The sequence below is a fragment of the Paroedura picta genome, chromosome 15, assembly GCF_049243985.1.
Source record: "Paroedura picta isolate Pp20150507F chromosome 15, Ppicta_v3.0, whole genome shotgun sequence".
NCBI classification, from domain to species: domain Eukaryota; kingdom Metazoa; phylum Chordata; class Lepidosauria; order Squamata; family Gekkonidae; genus Paroedura; species Paroedura picta.
Genome location: NC_135383.1, coordinates 24,660,068 through 24,679,987, shown reverse-complemented (window position 1 = coordinate 24,679,987; position 19,920 = coordinate 24,660,068).

Genomic DNA, 19,920 nt, shown 5'->3' with positions numbered 1-19,920 from the left:
CTTGAGCGATGCCTCTCGGAGACAGTGTTGTGAGTTGTCAAGGTAGAAGAATGCCTGTTCTACGAAAAGGTGTCCCCCAAGCTTTCTGTAGCGCCTCAACTAGAATAGAAGAGGGGGGGGGGATTGAAATTCATTCAAATTCCATTCTTACGAACGGGTGCATGAGTGCGTACACGTGTGAAGCTCTCTTTTCCTTCACTAGAGAAAAAAATCACAAATTGCTCATTTTTAAGGTCTCATCAAATGTTTCAAGAAGGGCCATATGCAAATTGAAGGAATAAATGAATAAAATAAACAGAATAGAATCATAGAATCAAAGAGTTGGAAGGGACATCATGGGTCATCTAGTCCAACCCCCTGCACTATGCAGGACACTCACATCCCTATCGCTCATCCACTGTCACCTCCACCCCCTTGAGCCTTCACAGAATCAGCCTCTCCGTCAGATGGCTATCCAGCCTCTGTTTAAAAATCTCCAGTTCCACAAACTGCTCTGACTGTCAGGAACTTCTTCCGGATGTTGAGACGGAATTTCTTTTGAATTAATTTCATCCCATTGGTTCCGGTCCTTCCCTCCGGGGCAAGAGAGAACAACTCTGCTCCATCCTCTACATGGCAGCCTTTTAAATGCTCGAAGATGGTTATCAAATCCCCTCTCAGTCGTCTCCTCTCCAGGCTAAACAGACCAAGCTCCCCCAACCTTTCTTCGTTTGTCTTGGTCTCCAAACCCCTCACCATCTTTGTTGCCCTCCTCTGGACATGCCCCAGTTTGTCTACATCCCTCTTCAACTGGGGTGCCCAAAACTGAACACAGGACTCCAAGTGAGGCCGAACCAGAGCAGAGTAAAGCGGTACCATCACCTCCCATGGACATGATACTCCGTTTGATGGAGACCAAAATCCCATTTGACTTTTTAACCATCGAATACAACAACAGCCCTGTAAGGTAGGACTGAGCAGGGAGAAAGCGCCCACCTCAAGGCCCCCTCTGTAGCCCCATCTGTAGTCCGGCCTCCTTACTCACCAAACTGATGGAGTACTGCCAGCTATCCTTTTTGCCGATTGTCATCTGGAAGATGGATTTGAGAAATCGGTCCACTTTCTTGAGAGCATCTCGGGAGGCCTACATAGGAACATGACAAGAGCCCTGCTGGATCAGACCAGGGAGGGTGCATCTAGTCCACCCTCCCATCTTATATGGTGGCCAACCAGCTCCTCCGGAGGGCCAGCAACAGGACAAAGAGGCCTTGGCCTCCATAAAAAAAGAAGAGCCCTGCTGGATCAGACCAGGGAGGGTCCATCTAGTCCACCCAACCATCTCATATGGTGGCCAACCAGCTCCTCTGGAGGGCCAGCAACAGGACAAAGAGGCCTTGGCCTCCATAATAAAAGAAAAGCCCTGCTGGATCAGACCAGGGAGGGTCCATCTAGTCCACTCTCCCATCTTATATGGTGGCCAACCAGCTCCTCTGGAGGGCCAGCAACAGGACAAAGAGGCTGAGGCCTTCCTCTGATGTTGCCTCCTGGCTCTGGGATTCAGAGATGTAGTGCCTCTGAAGGTGATGGTTCCCCTCAGCCAACATGGCTAACAATCATTGATAGACATATCCTCTATGAATCCCCCTTTCAACCTGTTTATCCCTGAGGATACCATAGAATCATGAATTGGAAGGGCCCTCCAGGGTCATCTAGTCCAACCCCCCCAAATGCAGGAACTCACAGCTACCTGCTCATCCACAGTGACCCCAATTTCTGGCCCGAGTGATCCCTACACCAAACACCTCCAGAATCCAACCTGGCCTGGAGGAAATTCACCGACCAAAATAGGCAAATTCAACATATTTTAATACTTTTAAAACTTAATTGATTTGTTTTACTTGTTAAATGTTTGGTGTGTCTGCTGTTTTAGTTTAATTAACTTAAACAGTGGAGAGTAATTACTTCAATCGGAGGAGGAGGGAGGCTGGCACCTTCATGTTGCTATTCCCTGGCCGAACTGCTCCGGAACGAGCCAAGGTCCTGGAGGGTCCTGCTAGATTCTGCCCCTTCACACACCTTCCGGGAATGAACCTGAGCAGCTAGGGATGCCAGCCTCCAGAGGGGACCGGGGGATCCCCAGCCCGGAATTGCAGCTCATCTCCAGGCCACAGAGATCTGTCCCCCTGGAGAAAAGGGCCGCTTACAAGGAGGACTTGGACCCCACTGAGGTCCCTGCCCTCCCAAGCCCCGCCTTCTTCAGGCTCCACCCCCAAAGAATCCAGGTCTCTTGCAGCCGCGGGGACAAGGGGGGCGCAGGGTGGGGGTCGGCATATATCCTTGGTCCTGGAGGTTGCCCGAGGCAGGAAATGATGACACCGTGTTGAAAGCAGCGGGGAGGACTTCGAAGCCACAGAGAGGGATGGCCTGGGACCTTCAGAGGCTGCTGAGGGGCAGATCGACTCACCTGGGCTACCTGAGGGCTAACGTCGTGCAGGTGCACCAGGAGCGGCACCAGGGTCTGCACGGCCAGCTCCTTCATGCTCCCCTTGTCCTCATTCCTGATGTTGTCGATGAGGGACCTGAAGGTGGAGATGGCCTCCAGTCTCACTTTGTGCGATGCCTGGGCTCAGCCGGATAAAAGGTGGAGAGACATCCAGTTAAGGAAGGGGCTTGCCACCAAATCACCGTAGAGTGATCTCATACAGTGGCCAATGTCCCGTGGCAGGGATTGGATGGCCAATGAAAGTGCCTTCCACTGAACTGGACATTTGGTCCATTGAGGTCCAAATTATCTCCTGGCAGTAGCTCTCCAGGGTCTCAGTCCAAGGTCTTTCACACCTCCTATTGCTAGAGTCTTTAACTGGAGATGCCGGGGATTGAATTTTGGACGTTCTGCATGCCAAGCAGAGGATGATCTGTGGAGCCACCAGCCCTTCCCTTAATCCAGCAAGGTTTGTATTGTCTACTGAGACTGGCAGTGACTCTCCAGGGGTCTTTCCCATCACCTCCTGCCCGGGCCTTTTTAACTGGAGATGCCAGGGATTGAACTTTGGACTGACATGACGAAACACCCCCCTCCAATCTCTCTTAGTGAAAAGAAAAGGGAGAGAAGAGACAGAGGGACAGAAAAGCGAGTTTCCAATCCTCATTCGGCCCACAAACATGCAGAGATGATTTCCGCGCACGACTGGCCAAACTCACGTCATCAACAAGCGGGATGATCTGGTTGGCCACTTGGATGGCGAGGTGACTGATGGCTTGACCCTCCAGGCTCTTCAAAAGGTGCCGCAAGACCTTGAGGGCCTTCACATTGATGGCTCGGTTGGACTCCTTCAGCCTTTTCAAGATGTCTGGCACGGCAGGCTCCAGCTTAGCCATCTGCACGACCAAGAAGTGCGGGGCGTGACAACCCTCCCAAAAGTCATGTTTGCCCTCTCTGGGGTGGGGAATTCCTGAAGATGTCTGGGTGGAGTCTGGGGAGGGCGGGATTGGGGGAAGGACCAGGGGTTACCAGACTACAGGTGGGACCTAGGCATCCCCTGGAATGATAGCGCATCTCCAGTCGATACTGGTCTGTCCCCCTGGAGAAAAGGGAAACTGTGGAGGATGGGCTTGATGGAATTGCACCCCAATGAGGCCCCTGTCCTCCCCAGCCTTCATCCCCAAATCTCCAGCAGTTTCTCAGCCTAAATCTAGCAACCGTACCCTCTTAGCCCCTGCCTGTGGCCAGGAACGGGCAACCCCCAGTGGGGCACAGGGCCATAGAGGGCCACCGTGTAAAGGTGCTGCTTTCTCCAGGGGAATTGACCTCTGTGGCTTGAAGAACAGGAGAGCCTTTGTGCTGGGTCAGTCCGACAGTCCATCCCTTCCAGCCTCCTGTTTCACACAGGGGACAACCAGGTGCCCCCAGGAAGGCCGACTGGAAGGGCTCAGCCCCTCCCCATCTACGATCACCACCTCTGTGCTGGCAATCTCTGGGGGCTTTTAGGAGCAGGGGTAGGGCTGCTAATGCTGAGTTGGGAAATTCCTGAAGATGTGGGGCTGGAGCCTGAGGATGGCAGCTTTGTGAAGGGGGAGGGACCTCAGTGGGACCTAAGAAGACGAAGAAGAAAACAGGGTTGCACTTACCTGTAACTGTCTTTGTGGGTTCTGTGCAGTCCCACATGGGTTCTGCGAAGATCACAGGCCTGCTTCGTAGAAATAATTAGCCAACTTAAAGCTCAAAAAACTCCCCCTCCCTTCACAGAGTGACTTTCCTGCCCAAAGTCACGTGATGTGGGAGGAGCTAGCAATCTTTCCTAAGTCCTTCCCCTTGCCGCTGAATCAATTAATACAAGCAGCCCAGTGGGGATGGAGGGAGGGTTGTGTGACTGCACAGAAGACCACTCGATGAACAACAGTTACAGGTATGTGCAACCCTGTTTTCATCTTTGTGAGTTCTGTGCAGTGCCACATGGGAGACTAGCAAGATCACTCACCGTGGAGATGGGGTGGGCTACGAGCGCAGTATTGATTGGAGTACTGCTTTCCCCACAGCCGCATCTTTGGTAGCGTCAACATCCAGGGAATAGTGTCTTATGAATGTCCCTGGCGTTGACCAGGTGGCCGCTCTGCAGACGTCAGACATCGGAAGTCCTGCAGCAAACGCAGCTGATGTCGCTTGTTCTCTGGTGGAATGAGCAGTGACTTTCAAAGGACAATCCAGCTTCAACAATTTATAAGCGTGTCGAATAGCCTGGACAATCCATAGCGATATCGTCTGAGAAGACGCTTTATTCCCCTTATTAGTGCCATGAAAACATACAAAAAGTGTCCTTCCTGAATTGTTTTGTCCTGTCCAAATAAAAAAGCAATGACCTTCTGACATCTAAGGTGTGCTTTTGTTTCTCAAATAGGGAAGATGGATTGGGGAAAAAAACTGGTAGCACCAACAACTGTCCCAAATGAAACTTAGTGATCACTTTTGGTAGAAAGGTAACACTAGGGCGCAAAATAACCTTGTCCCGGAATACCTGCAGAAAGGGGGGGTCCATGGACAATGCTGCCAGCTCTCCTACCTGACGTGCAGATGTAATGGCAGTCAGAAAAGCTACTTTGTATGATAAAAACAACAAATCCGTAGTTGCCAAAGGTTCAAAAGGTTTATCGGTGAGGGCAGACAAAACAAGGGAATGGCTCTATTGGGGAATAACAGGAGTCTTTTGAACAGACCTCCCCAAACCTGAGAGCCAAAGGCCACATATATATAATATAATTTAAAGAAGGACAACCACTGAGGAAAACAAAATTGAAAACGGTTTAATCTAGAGGCCGTTCTGGTTGTGCTTATACACATAAATATATAAGAAGAGATAAGAAACGTTTATTTGTATTTATTGTTAAATTGTTTAATATAGCCCGGGATAGGTTCTTCTTCTGTTACAATAATTTTGAACCGTCCCTTTCTTTTCGTGATCTACTAAAATATGAGCAGCCGAGATAGCAGCCAGGTGGACCTTTACAGATGAGTCCGACAGTCCAGATTCCTTCAGAAGGGTCAGGTAAGTCAGGACATTAGCCACTGTACAGGGACGAGGATCACAACCTGAAGAGGTTGCCCAGTCCTCAAACTTCCTCCATTTGGATGCATAAGAGCGGCGTGTAGAAGGCCTCCTTGCCGACTCCAAGATGTGTTCTACTGAAAGGGTACTCTGGGGCGTATGAGCCATGCTGTTAAGTGTAGAGGGTGTGGATCAGGGTGGAGAAACATTCCCCAATGCAATAGATCCTTCTGAAGAGGCAGGTGCACAAATCTACCTCTGGTTAATCGGTAAGGTGTCGGAAACGATGTTTTCTGGGTCCAAAAGGGTGTTATCAAAATGCAATGTGTATTTTCTGATAAAACTTTGGTCACTACGCGCCCTACCAATCCGAAAGGAGGGAATGCATAGAAAAGGTAATTTTCCCAGTGGCGGAGGAAGGCATCCCCTATTGACCTGGGATCTGCCCCTCCCCTCGAGTAAAACAGATGGCACTTTGCATTTTCTGCTGTTGCAAATAAATCTATTGTAGGTTCTCCCCACTTTTGAAAAATAGGGGTAAGGTATTGGTATGCTAGGGACCACTCCTGCAGCTAGTTGACATCCCTGCTTAGCACATCTGCCCAGACATTCTCACTTGTCGTCGTCCTGTTGTGGCAAAGTCTTTCAACGTCGGAAGATCTTTCCCCCAACGACGCCAGGACGCCGGGACCAGCATCGGGACCCAGGACTCGGCTGAAGAGGGAGACGAAGAGAGTCGACGTCGATGCCGTGCTCTTGCTGGCATGTCAACATCAGACAATGATGGCGAATGTTGACGCCGAAGCATTGGTGGCGAACCTCGACGATGAGAGGTCGACGAATCGTGCCGCTCCGTAAGCAACGGTTCAAGTTGCTCCTCCGACGTTGGCAAAGCGGGCTCCTTCGACGAGAGCTCCACCGAAAGTCTTGGCTCCGACGGCCGATTAGGGGAGTCAAGCTGCTCGGCGGCCGATTGCGATGCAGTCTGTCGACCTCGTGGTCACCCCCTCGACTCCAACCGATGTCTCGGCGGCAAAGGAGAAGCCTGCCTCCTATTGTTCTCGGCTCCTCCTGAAGACAAGGGCGAGCGGGCCCTAGATGGGGGGGCAGCTCTCTTCTTCTTCTTCTTCTTCTTCTTCTTCTTCTTCTTCTTCTTCTTCTTCTTCTTCTTCTTCTTCTTCTTCTTCCTCGGTGGCTCTGAGGTCGCTCTCTCCACCACTGCTACAGCTTGCTGAGGGGGAGCTGAGGAGGTTGAAGGCCCGGGGGTGTTCGAAGCCATTAAGGATTTCTCCCATAAGGCCGCTTTAAGACGCCTGGCCCTTTCCTCATGGGTCTTAGGCATAAGTCTCCTGCATGAGGGGCAGTGGGTTGTAGAATGCCCCTCACCCAGACAAAGGAGACACAAAGTGATGATCAGTCTGAGCCATTTTGGCCCCACACTGACTCCACTTTTTGAAGAGAGCCATTAGAAATCTTTTCCTCACAGAAAGGAATCCTCACAGAAATATCTCTCTCACTTGAGGTAAAATACAGAGCTAGTCGGCTAGCGTCCTTTCTCCACCAGCGGCAAGAAAAGGACTGAGGGGAGATTGCTAGCTCCTCCCACATCACGTGACTTTGGGCGGGAAAGTCAATCTGAGAAGGGAGGGGCCAGCATTCTTGGGAGTATTTTGAGCTTTAAGTTGGCTAATTATTTCTACGAAGCAGGCCTGTGATCTTCGCAGAACCCATGTGGGACTGCACAGAACCCACGAAGATGAAGAGTTGGTTTTCTCTCCCTGAAGGAGGCTCAAAGCGGCTTACAACCTCCTTCCCTTTCCTCTCCCCACCACAGATGCCCTGAGAGGGGGGGAGGCTGAGAGAGCCCTGATATTACTGAAGAAGAAGAAGAAGAGTTGGTTCTTATATGCCGCTTTTCTCTATGCAAAGGAGACTCAAAGCAGCTTACATTCGCATTCCCTCTCCTCTCCCCACAACAGACACCCTGAGAGGGGGGGAAGGCTGATAGAGCCCTAAAATTACTGAAGAAGAAGAGTTGGTTCTTATATGCCGGTTTTCTCTCCCTGAAGGAGGCTCAAAGCGGCTTACATTTGTCTTCCCTCTCCTCTCCGCACAACAGACACCCTGTGAGGGAGGTGAGGCTGAGGGAGCCCTGATATTACTGCTCGGTCAGAGCAGTTTTCTCAGTGCCATGGTGAGCCCAAGGTCACCCAGCTGGCTGCATAAGGCCACCCAGCCCATTCTCCAAAGCCAATATTTTCTCCTAGAGAACTCTTGTCTGAAATCTGGACCTCAGGGGTGATTCCTGGAGCTCTCCAGAGCTTGATTTGGATGTCGGCAACCTAGGGGGAGGCAGGGGAGGGGGAGTGTTGCTGATGCCTTGATGTTATTTCCGAGTACCAGGAAGTGATATCACATCGTCAGCAACATTCTAGGAATCCCCCCATCCGATTTTCTATGGTGAAGACCACTGATATTTGGGTAATGAGAGAGTTACTTCTGAATAGAGCCAGAGGGATGGTTGAATCCGCTATTGGGGAGGGACTGCACTGCTCCTTGGGTATTATTGTGTGAAGGGCAACCGTGTTAGGTCTTACGGGTCTCTCTTGCCTATGATGACCATGTTGGAATATGCTAGATCTGTAGACGGCCTGATTCAATAACATATGGAGCATATCCTGTAGGGGGCATCGGAGGAGATGTGTAAGTAGCATATTTCGATTAAGAACCTCTTGGTGTTTTTCAAATAATCTCCTCCTGCTTGGTCCAGTCGGAGACTTCCTGCTCCTTTGAGCACACTTCCTGCTCTCTTTTCCCTCCTGAATATTAGTCAATTAGACAGGTAGGACTATCTCTCTCCTACCCAAACAAGTTTGTTTCATTTCTTAATAAAATGATTCATTCTTTAAGCAGCCGGCGCTGTGAGCCTACTTTCACTATTTAAACTCTGCCAACAAGTTACACATTCTCAGCCTAGCGTACCGCACAGGGTTGTTGTGAGGGTAAATTAGGGGAGAAGAGAATATTGTAAGCCACTTTGGGTCCCCATTAGAAAGAAAAGTGGGCATTCAAGAATAGGGTTACCAACTCTGGGTTAGGAAATACCAAGAGATTTTTTTAAGCAGTCAGCACTCAGCTCCTCCTTCTCATATTTAAATTCTGCCAACATACATCCCCCACCCACCCCAGCAGAAAGAGCCTGCCTGGGGGAAGGCTCCTGGCCCCCGGAGGAAAACACATACTGTGGGAACTGAGCCCCTGTGGGACATTTCTGATGCCCCCCTGCCCCCCGGGGGGGGTGCTGAGCCCCTCGCACCTTCTCAGAATGAGGAGCTAGCTGAAGCATGCCGTCTAGAGCCAGGGACCGGAGTTCTTCTTTGGTGGCATTCAGCTGCTTCCTCAGCTGCCGGATGATGTGGTCTTCGGTGGTGCTGTGGAAGGTTTGGTGGCGGAGGAGCTGGAGAAGAAGGGGAAGAAAAGCAGGACTGGCAACTCACTCGCAGGCTGCCTTGCTCCCTGCCTTCTCCCCAGGATTGGCCCTCAGGAGGACCCTCACCCATGCAACCCCACTGCCACCTAAGAACGTCAGAGAAGCCAAGTTGGACCAGGCCAGTGGCCCATCCAGTCCAACATTCTGTGTCACTCAGGGGCCCAAACCCAGTGGACATCGAGAGGACCAGGGGCAGAACTCCAGAATCCCTCCCAGTGTGGCCCTCAAAGCACCAAGTAAACAGAGCTTAACTTCCTTCTCCATGCCTCATAGCAATTCAGTTTTCCCTGATTGGCCAGGGTGTCAGTTCAAAGACTTCCTGCTTCCCGGTTGCAAGGCTTGTCTTAAAGTGACTGTACTCCAGAAGACCTAACTTCTCCCAGGAGAGATTTGCCTCTTGGATTTATTCTTCAACCTCTGCTGTCTACAATCTCTCCCCCCCCCCCCAATTCTAGAAAATCTTTCCCAATCGAGTGGAGAACAATTTCAGTTTCAGTTGCTGGTGGGGGATAAAGGACAACGCGAGTTGAAATCAATTCAGCAGGATCCACAATGGAAAAAACAAAGTCAGTGCATAATCAGCCCTTGATAAAACCTTCTCCCAAGCACCAAGAGTACAGAGTGCCACTGCCGCAGACAGAGTGTTCCATCTAGAACTTGGAGCTCATAGCCACGAGGGGCCTCTGCTCCATCAGATTCTCCCCTCCCCTCTTGAAGCTGTCTATCCTTGTGGTTGCCACCACTTTCTCCAGCAGTGAGTAACATGTTTGTTACTGTTTGTTAATTCCATCAAGCGCCTCCAAGTTCTTGTATTGCAAGAAAGGGAGGAAGGCTCTTCTTTCTCCACCCTCTCTACCCCGTGCATAGTCTTGTAAACCTCTCTCATGTCACCCCTCAACCATACTTTCTCCAGCTTGTAGAGCCTTAACCTCTTGAAACATTTCTTTGTAGGGAAGGGGCTGCAGTCCCTTAATCGTTTTTCATTTCCCCCTTCCCCCCTGCCTGTTGTATTGCTGGCGGAAGATCCCCCACTCTTCTCCACCATGATCTGATGCAGCAAGGACCAAGAGAGATGAGTAGGGATCCTGATTTTCCCCTCACTAATTCACAGAGTCATAGAATCCTAGAGTTGGAAGGCACCTCTTGGGTCATCTAGTCCAGCCCCCTGCACTGTGCCTTCACAGAATCAGCCTCTCCGTCAGATGTCTACCAGCCCCTGTTTAAAAATCTCCAAACATGGAGAACCCACCACCTCCCAAGAAAGCCTGTTCCACTGAGAAACTGCCGTGTCAGGAACTTCTTCTGGAGGTTTAGATGGAACATCCTTTGGATTAATTTCATCCATTGGTTCTGTCTTTTGAGACGAAGCCATTGCCCTCTGCTGGCGTGGTCAGCCCACCACCTCTCATTCAAAACACATGACTTGGGTCTCTCCTGCCTCCGTGTCCTGTAGACACCAGCGAAGCTCACCTCAACTAAGAAGGTCAGCAGAGTGACATGCCGGAAATCTTCTGGGCTTTCCAGAGTCTTCAGGAGGTAGGGCAGGATGCTCCCGCAGTCCTCGTTCCGGATCATGGCTCTGTTGATGCACACAGGAAGAGAGAGCACGTAGGCATGGCCTTTATTTTTTTGACCTTAGCACACAAACACACACACAGCACATTTATTTTCATTTCAGATTTCAGTTCATGTCATCAGGAAGCTACCCTATCAGCTGGAGACAGTTTTTAGGGCCATTCCGCACGCCATAAATTCAGTGCCATACTCAGCCCCCGCAGATGCTATATTATGGGTGCTCTGCATGATGTCACCTGCCACCTGCATCTGGCCAGCAATCTATTCACAATATTTGCCATTTTAAAGCCATTTTATTGTTGGACTTAATGTTTTTATTGTGAACCTCTCCAATCTCATATGGGAAGGGGCGGTATACATATTAAATATTGTGATATACTACTACAACTACTAGGCCACAGGGAAGTGGTCCTGGTGGAACGAGCTCCCGGAAGAGCTGCGGTCCCTGTCGGAACTCTCTGGGTTACGCAGGGCCTGCAAAACGAAGCTCTTCCACCGGGCATTTGGTTGAGGCCGGGTGGAATGAATGGAGTGATAAGATCAGGCTGGTCCTCTCCCTCAAACTGATGCTCCCCCCCTTTCCTTGACAATGTTTGGACATTCCACTGTTGTTTATGAGATTGATGTCGGCAGCACTGTTACGCAGCGCTCTTATGAGATCAAGGCTCAGTGGACGTCATCAGAAAGTATTTGCACAACCATTGGCTTCAAATTTTATTATGAGAATGTTTTACTTGATTTTATATGTATAGGTTTTTTATCTTTAGCCCTAAAGAAGCCCACCTAGCTTCAACCAGGGCCAGAGCCTTCTTGGTCATGGCCCCCATCTGGTGGAATGAGCTCCTGGAGGAGATCAGGGCCCTGATAGAGCTAAAACAGTTCCGCAGGGCCTGAAAAAGGGAGCTCCTCCACTAGGCATTTGGTTGAGGCCGAGTGAACAAGCAGCATCTACAGGGCCCCTGCTCCCTCCCGCCTAAAAAAAATTCCACCCCTGTGTTCTGCTCTGGACCTGTCCACATTGTTATAGTTTGCACCTGTGTTACAGTTTAATGTTCATATTATTACTGTTGTATGTAAGTTTTTATGACAGCTAAGTTCTACGTACTGTTTCTACATTTTATGCAAACCGCTCTGAGCCTGAGGGGCAGGCGGTATATAAATATAAATAAATAAACCGCCACGAGCCAATATTTCTGGGAGTGGTGGTATATAAACATCATTATAAATAAATGAATGAATGAATGATAGAATGAATGAATGAATGAATGAATGAATGAATAAATAAATAAATAAATAAATAATAAACAACACTGGCAGAGAGACACTCACAAAATGGGGAGCAAGTTAGTCTTTTGTTGCAGCAGCCTAGTTCTTACCTAGCAAAGAGGTAGAGACCTTTCTGGTGAGTTGAGGGCTTCAAAAGAAACTCGGACCCTCTTCTTTTGAGCATGATTAAGGCCTGATCCCCATGGCATGCACTCTTCACCAGAGCGTTGAACGTTCTCAAGGCAGACCTGTGCCAAAAGCCAAACCTTCTGTTAATGAGACCCTTGCTTTTATCACCAGTGTGCTGCAGGGAGATACAGGGGCTGAGCGTTCTGCCAGGGGATGAAACTCTGGAAGTTCTGTTCTATTGCACACATCGGCATAGGATGCTGAGTCTGGTGAAGGATCACTGGGAAACCCCAGTGGGGAGACGGTAGAAGCCTTAAAAACTAGAGGGGGAAAGACACTGAAGAAAAGACACCTAATAGGTCCCAAACAAATTGGCTTTACTAAAAATTGTTCTACTCTAGACCACTGTTTAGCCCTCTATTCTCTTGCAGACAAATATCTTCATACAGGTAGGAAGAAACTCTATGCAGCTTTTGTTGACCTCAAGGGTGCATTTGATTCTATCTCCAGGTGTTTACTAGGGAGAAAATTGCAAGACCTTAATATTGATTCGTGCCTATTACTACTCCTAATGAACCTCCATTCCAACAATACCTGTCAAGTCAAATTTACTGAAAAGGGTCATCTAACAACCCAAATCCCCATCCTGAGAGGAGTTAAACAGGGATGAGTCCTTGCTCCTCATTTATTTCACCTATTTTTACGTGACCTTCCAAAAACCCTTAAACTCATAAATGGTCATCCTCCCAAACTAGATAAACTGCCAATCCCACTTCTTCTATATGCCGATGATACAGTCTTGCTTTCCTATTCCAGAATTGGTCTGAAAAGAGATTTGAACACTTTCTATGAATATTGCCAACTTAACGACCTATCAATTAACTCTGAAAAAACCAAAGTGATGGTCTTTGCACAGAAGCGGTCCCCCTTAAACTGGCGTATTGGTGGTCATCAAATTGAGCAGGTCAAATGGTTCAAATACTTAGGAATCACCTTCCAACATAATTTGCACTGGACCAAATATAGAAATAGGATTATTTTGTAGGCTAAATGTTTTACTACCCATCTAAACTGTTTTTTCTTCCTCAAAGGTAATCAATTTATCCTAGCTGCCTGTTGTGTGTTTGACTCAAAAATTCTCCCCCAAATTTTATACGGCATCCCTCTGTGGATCTCAGCTTTTAGCAAAAACTTGGAAAGGTTACAGTCTGCCTTTTTCCAGCAGATTTTGGGAACTCCAAATTGTGTCCCTTAGTCCTCCTTATGTCTCGAAATCGGCCATAATCTTCTCGAAACTAAGGCCTAGATTTCTACCTTCAAATATTGGCTAAAACTGCATTTTAGGGTTCGCTCAGATAGTCTATTAGCCTATTTATTGAGAGACTCTTTCAAATTTAAATGGTTCTAAACAAGACAGCGTTTGAGAACCTTTATACAGAATCAGTTCAACTCCTGGAAGGGGCAGAGAAGGCAGGGCAAATGAAGGAAGAGGCAGGGAGGGCAGGGCAAGTAATGTAAGAGGCAGAGGAGGCAGTGAGGGGTGGGTTGGCAGGAAGGGAAGGGCTCGAGTCCCGCACTGAGCACCTGAACGGGATAGGAGGCGTTGGTGTCTTCTGCTGAATGCAGGTCCTCCAGTAGAAATCAATCTCCTTGGGCATGTAGTGCATCGTGTAGGAGATCTGGCACAGCAGCGCAATGGAGAGCATGGGGAATATATCTTTCACAGCCTCATTGCAGGCCTGCGTAGGTTGTCTCAAGATCTCGTAAACCGCTGAAATTGCCTGGCAGGAGAAGGCAGAAATAATCCCAGCGTTTTTCATCCCACCCAAACAGGATGCTAGACAAGAACTTCCTTGCTGCGCACCTCTCTGCCCTTACGTCTTTGTGATGTAGTTGAGAATCTAGCTGTCCAGTCTCAGGGCTGGAGACCAAACTTGGCACGGTTTGTTGCTTGGGGGGATGCATCCATGCTTGGGGCAAACGGATGGGGTGAGCAACAGGTCTGTTTTAATTACTTCTTTTCACAACTGGGCATCCTGGGAGTGGTGGAAGGCTCCTTAAGAGAAGCGGTCTCAGAAATAAGATGCGGGAGCCACCCAATCGATCAATCAATCATTTCCCATTTTAACACTGTGGAGAAAGAGATTCGGCCAGTAGGGCAACAGGGGAAGGGGGCTCCCGTGACGGCCAAGGAAATGGCTACATACCCCCTGGGGAGCTCTCATATAATCACAAGAAGAAGAGTTGGTTCTTACTTGCCACTTTTCTCTTACCAAAGGAGTCTCAAAGTGGCTTACAGTCACCTTCCCTTTCCTCCCCCCACAACAGACACCCTGTGAGGTGGGTGAGGCTGAGAGAGCCCTGATATTCCTGCTCGGTCAGAACAGCTTTCTCAGTGCTGTGGTGAGCCCAAGGTCACCCCGCTGCCTTCATGTGGGGGAGTGCAGATTTGAACCCGGCATGCCAGATTAGAAGTCCGCACTTCTAACCACTACACCAAACTGGCTCTCAAGGGTTCCCCAGGGTGGCTCGAACCGTGAAAAACCATTTCAGGGGCTCCTCTTTCATCAAAAGGTTGGAAAAGGCTGATTTAAACTAAAATCCTTACAGAAAAAGCTTCCCATTTTCTCCATGGCAAATGCATGCGCCATTACAAACTTATCACTGACTCTGCAGTTCCAAATTTAAAATACTGATTGGAAGGGCTTCTGGAGTTCTGGACCTGCCGATGGACTTCCTGGGGGCCCGTGGGTTTTGGCCCATGGGTGTTGGACAGGATGGGCCATTGGCCTGATCCTGCATGGCTTCTCTGATGTTCTGATGTCTGGGGCAGGGATGCTTTATCTTCATGGTGTTTGGGGGCAAACATGAGAGGGCTTCTGGAGTTCTGGCCCTGCCGGTGGTCCTCCTGATGGCACCTGGATTTTAGCCACTGCATGACACAGAGTGCTGGACTGGAGACACCACTGGCCTAATCCAACATGGCTTCTCTTATGTTCCTATGCATAGGGAAGGGATGCTGTTTATTCTGGTGCTTGGGGGGCAAGAGTGGGAGGACCTCTGGAGTTCTGGCCATGCTGGTGGACCTCCTGATGGCCCCTGAAGTTTGGCCACTGTGAGACCCAGGGAGTTTGGCTAGATAGGCCATTGGCCTGATCCAGCGTGGCTTCTCTTATGTTTGTACAATCTTACTGGGGGTCTGAAGTGCTGCAGTCCTCTGCCCCATATTACGACTACGTTGTGCTTCAATTAGGGGCTCGGACTCCAAAGAGCTCATGTTTCCAGGGACACAAAATGCACCCTCTCTGGGAGCTCTCCTGGGTGCTGCAGAATCTAGGGCCAGTTCCACACAATCTATCATCCTCCACATAGTTTTCATTGCCACTGTGGGTTGAGAGGTCTTTGCAATGGCAACAGATCCCCCAAAGCAGCGGTCCCCAACCTTTGTAGGGTTGAGGATCGGCTCTGGAGGTGGGGAAGAGCCAGCAGCTGCGCATGTGCATTAGCGCCCCCTGGTGGTGAAAATGTGCATGTGTGGAGCTGCCGGGGTGCCGGTGGCCGTGCCTGCCTCTTAGAGGCCCGGTAGCGTGCCGCAGACCGGGTGCTGACGACCCCCGCCCCACAGGATAGATTCCCCTTGCCTCAACCCCACCACAATAGGGCTTTCCCAACCTTTATATCAGTCTATCACAGTTGACGTATTGGTACAGTGTTGTAACCATTTAATAGTTCCTCTAAATCCCCAGTTTTCATTTCTTAAAGCCTATTGCCTTTTTCATTGTGTCAACATAAGGGGAAAGGCATATCCCTGCAATCAAACCACATAGTATTTTAAGACACCAAAGCTGGGATTTCAGAGGAACTAGTTGCTAGGTCATCAGAATGCTATAGCATGGTAGGAACATGTCAGTTGATGTAGTTTTTTAAAATGTTCATTGGGAGCAGAGGGGAGACTGAGGAAGGGAAATGATGACCCCTCCGATGCATGCCCCAAACAAAGGTTATGGCAATTGCTGGTTGTGAGTTTTCCAGGCTGTGTAGCCCATGTGATCTGGTAGTTTTAGTCCCTGGCATTTTGCCAGTCACTGTGGATGGCATCCTCTGAGGTAGAACATGACAAGATGGATCCACACTGTGGTACAAAGAGATTCTCATCTTGCCATGTCCTGCCTCTGAAGACTGCAGGCTGGAAAACCCACAACAACCAGCTGACTCTGGCTATGAAAGCCAACAGTTCAATGAAGGCAATTCTTTCGGAAAAGATTGTACCGCAGTGGGTAGGGGAGAGATTGCAAGAAGCCGGAGAAAACATGGAAGGTGAATGAAGAGCAAACAAAGGCAGTTGGGGAGAAGGGAATACTTACAGCCAAAGGGTTCAACGTGGCCTTCGTTGCTGGATCTTCAGAATTAGCAGGCTGCTCCAACAGGATGGCCTGCAAGGAGGCCAGGATCTTCCGGGCTGTGTCCGAGGAGCTGGTCAAGGCGCGCCACATGGCTGCTGAGGTGCTGGAAGTTCAAAGCCGCAGGAAGTCTTGGTGGGTGGGATGCCAGCCTGGCTGCTGGACCCCCCTCTCCTGAGTGGAGAATCCCCTCTAGAGCTGTCCCCTCACCTGACTGTTCCATAAATCCATAATAACCCCTGTTATGAGCTGTATGAGCCCTGACCCAGTTAGCCCAGGCTAGACAGGCTAGAAGAAGAAAAGTTGGTTTTATACCACACTTTTCACCCCTGAAGGAGTCTCAAAGTGGCGGACAAACACCTTTCCCTTACTCTCTCCACAACAGACACCCCATGAGATTGGTGGGAATTAGAGAGCACAGAGAGAACTGCTCTGCAAGGACAGAGGAATAGGCTGCCTAAGGAGGTGGTGAGCTCCCCCTCACTGGCAGTCTTCAAGCAAAGGTTGGATACACACTTTTTAGGATGCTTTGGGCTGACCCTGCGTTGAGCAGGGGTTGGACTAGATGGCCTGTATGGCCCAATTCTATGATTCTGTGACAGCCCTAAGAGAACTGTGACTAGCCAAAGTCACCCAGCTGGCTGAAAGTGTAAGAGGAGTGGAGAATCATAGTCAGTTCTCCAGATGAGAGGTCACCACTCTTTAACCATTACACCATGCAATGTCTCTTCGTATTTGAATCAGTTGTAGTTCTGGGAAATCTCCGGGTCCCACCTGGAGGGTCGGTGTCACTATCAACTCTCCCTAGCCCGCCCTGAGATCCCATGGGGCTCTCTCTGTTCTCACCTGTCACATTGAAGGGAGCAGCCAAGGAGGGTGTTCACCGTCTCTTCAGGGAAAGCGTCTCCCAGCAGGCAGATATAGCGGAAGACTTCGTGACGGGCCTGGACATCCGCTATGTTCTCAAGATGTTTGTAGGTGAGCTGGATGCCCTTTGTTGCCTAGGAGAAAGGACAGTAGTTTGCCCTGCCTGCCAAGAACATTTCGATAGAGACGCCTGAGCACCCTCTCTTCCAGTTAGAACAGGCAAGATCTGCCATGTGCATGATTCAACAGCATATATAAAGAACACCCTTCAGGGGGCACTGGGAAGATGTGAAGTTAGCATATTTCAATCAGGAATCAAAGAAAACGGAGTTGCACTTACCTGTAACTGTTGTTCATCAAGTGGTGTTCTGTGCAGTCACACATGGGTTCTGCCACGGAGAATTAACTAGCCATCTTAAAGCTTAAAAAGCTCCCAAGAGTGCCAGCCCCTCCCCTCACAGAGTGACTTTCCTGCCCAAAGTCATGTGATGTGGGAGGAGCCAGCACTCTCCCCTCAGTCCTTCCCATTTGCAGCTTAAACAATCAATACGTAGCGGCCCAGTGGGGATGGAGGGAGGGTTGTGTGACTGCACAGAAGACCACTCGATGAACAACAGTTACAGTTAAGTGCAACCCTGTTTGCACTTTGTGGGTTCTGTGCAGTCCCACATGGGAGACTAGCAAGATCACTCACCGTGGAGATGGGGTGGGCTATGCATGCAGTATTGATTGCAACACTGCCTTCCCCACCGCAGCGTCCCTTGTGGCATCAACATCCAGGGAATTGTTGTTGTTAGGTGCGAAGTCGTGTCTGACCCATCGTGACCCCATGGACAATGATCCGATCCGCGAAGCTTTATGTTGGCTGGTTATATCTCCGAAGCAGGCCTGCGATTCCGCAGAACCCGTGTGGGACTGCACAGAGCCCACGAAGATGAACCATAGAGTTGGAAGAGACCTCCAGGGTCGTCTAGGCCAATTCCCTGCAGAATGCAGGAAGCTTTGTGGCATTTTCAAATCATGTTCTCTGGTTTCCTGATCGGCACAGCTGGAGACTTCCTGCTCCTTTGAGCCCACTTAAGAACAGTTAGTCGGACCACTAGGACTCTCTCTCTCTCTCTCTCCCCTCTCTCTTTGAACAAAGCTATTTATTCCTTAAGCAGACAGTTATCGGCTCCTTTGCATATTTAAATTCTGCCAACACTTATCTCACAAGGTGGTGGTTGTGAGGATAAAACAGAAGACAGAAGGACTTTCTCATTATAGAGAAAGGCTGGATATAAATAAAGGAGGTGAATAATATACAGATCCTAGGCTTCCTGGGGGAAGGGGAAAGTATGTGCAAGTTCTGGTCACCGGATCGCAAACAGTTTACTGTAGAACAGCCAAAATTGTAGGGGAGGGCAACCAAGAGGATGAGGAGGGGCTTGGGACCCGTTCCCTAGGAGGGAAGGCTGAAGAGATTTGGGACTTTTCCGTTTAGGAAACAAACAACTAGGGGGAGGGGACACGAGAGAGCTGTATAAGACAACACATAAGATTAGACCTCCAGGGCATCCAGCGAAGCTGAGGTTCACGACGGACAAAAGGAAAGAGGACTTTTACACAGAGAGTGAGTAAAATGTGGAATTTGCTGCTGGAGGACGGAGTGATGGCCTCAGCAATAGGCAGCTTTAAGGGAGGGTTTGATTGGTTCATGGAGGATAAGTATCCATGGCAACTAGCCGTGGTGACTGAGTGGCACCTCCACGTTAACAGGCACTAAACCTCTGAATCTTAAAGAGGCAACATCAGGGGAAGGCCTCAGCATCTACATCCTCTTGTTGTCCCTCCAGAGGAACCAGCTGGGCACTGTGTGAGACACGAGGCTGGACTAGATGGACCCCTGGTCTGATCCAGTGGGGCTCTTCTGAGGTTCTTATGAAGGCCTTGGCCTCTCTGCCCCGTTGTTGGCTCTCCAGAAGAACTGGTTGGCCCCTGTGAGAGCCAGGATCTTGGAACTGATCGACTAATGGCCCGATCTAGCAGAGCTCTTCTCTTATCAGAGGAAGTCCTTGGCCTCTGAGCCCTGTTGCTGATGGGCCACTGTGAGAGTCAGGATGCTGGACTAGAGGGACAAGCACTGGTCTGTTCCAGCAAGGCTCTTCTTACATGTTCTTCACCAAACCAGACTTAAAAGAATTTTGCAAGACCTACTTTGGCAGAAGATGATTTTGGGGGGAAAGAAAGGCAAAACAGGACAGAAACAAAAATCAAATGGACATCCCCCCACCCCCCGCCTCTTACCTTCACCAAATCGGGCACGGGGCTCCTCAGCATGGTTCTTAGTATGCGGACGGCACACTTGGTGTTGTGGATAGTGTCGTGCCTCATGCCTCTGATGGCCATCAGAATGAAATCCATCTGCTCCTCGGGACGGAGCAGTTTCTTGAAAACCTGGAAAGCAGGAGATGAAAAGGAAGCTAACAAGAGGTTCAACCACAGAGCAGGAGGGGGCTTCAGCCAGAGTGCGCATGGGAGGGGGGTAATGTATATTGCATCCAGGGATTCACTAGAAGGAATCTCCACACCTACAGGCAAGGTTGCATGCTCTGGACTGGGAAATTCCAGGAGGTTTACGGGGTGGATTCACAGAAGAGCTGGGCTTGAAGAGGAGACGGGTCTGGCTCTTTTC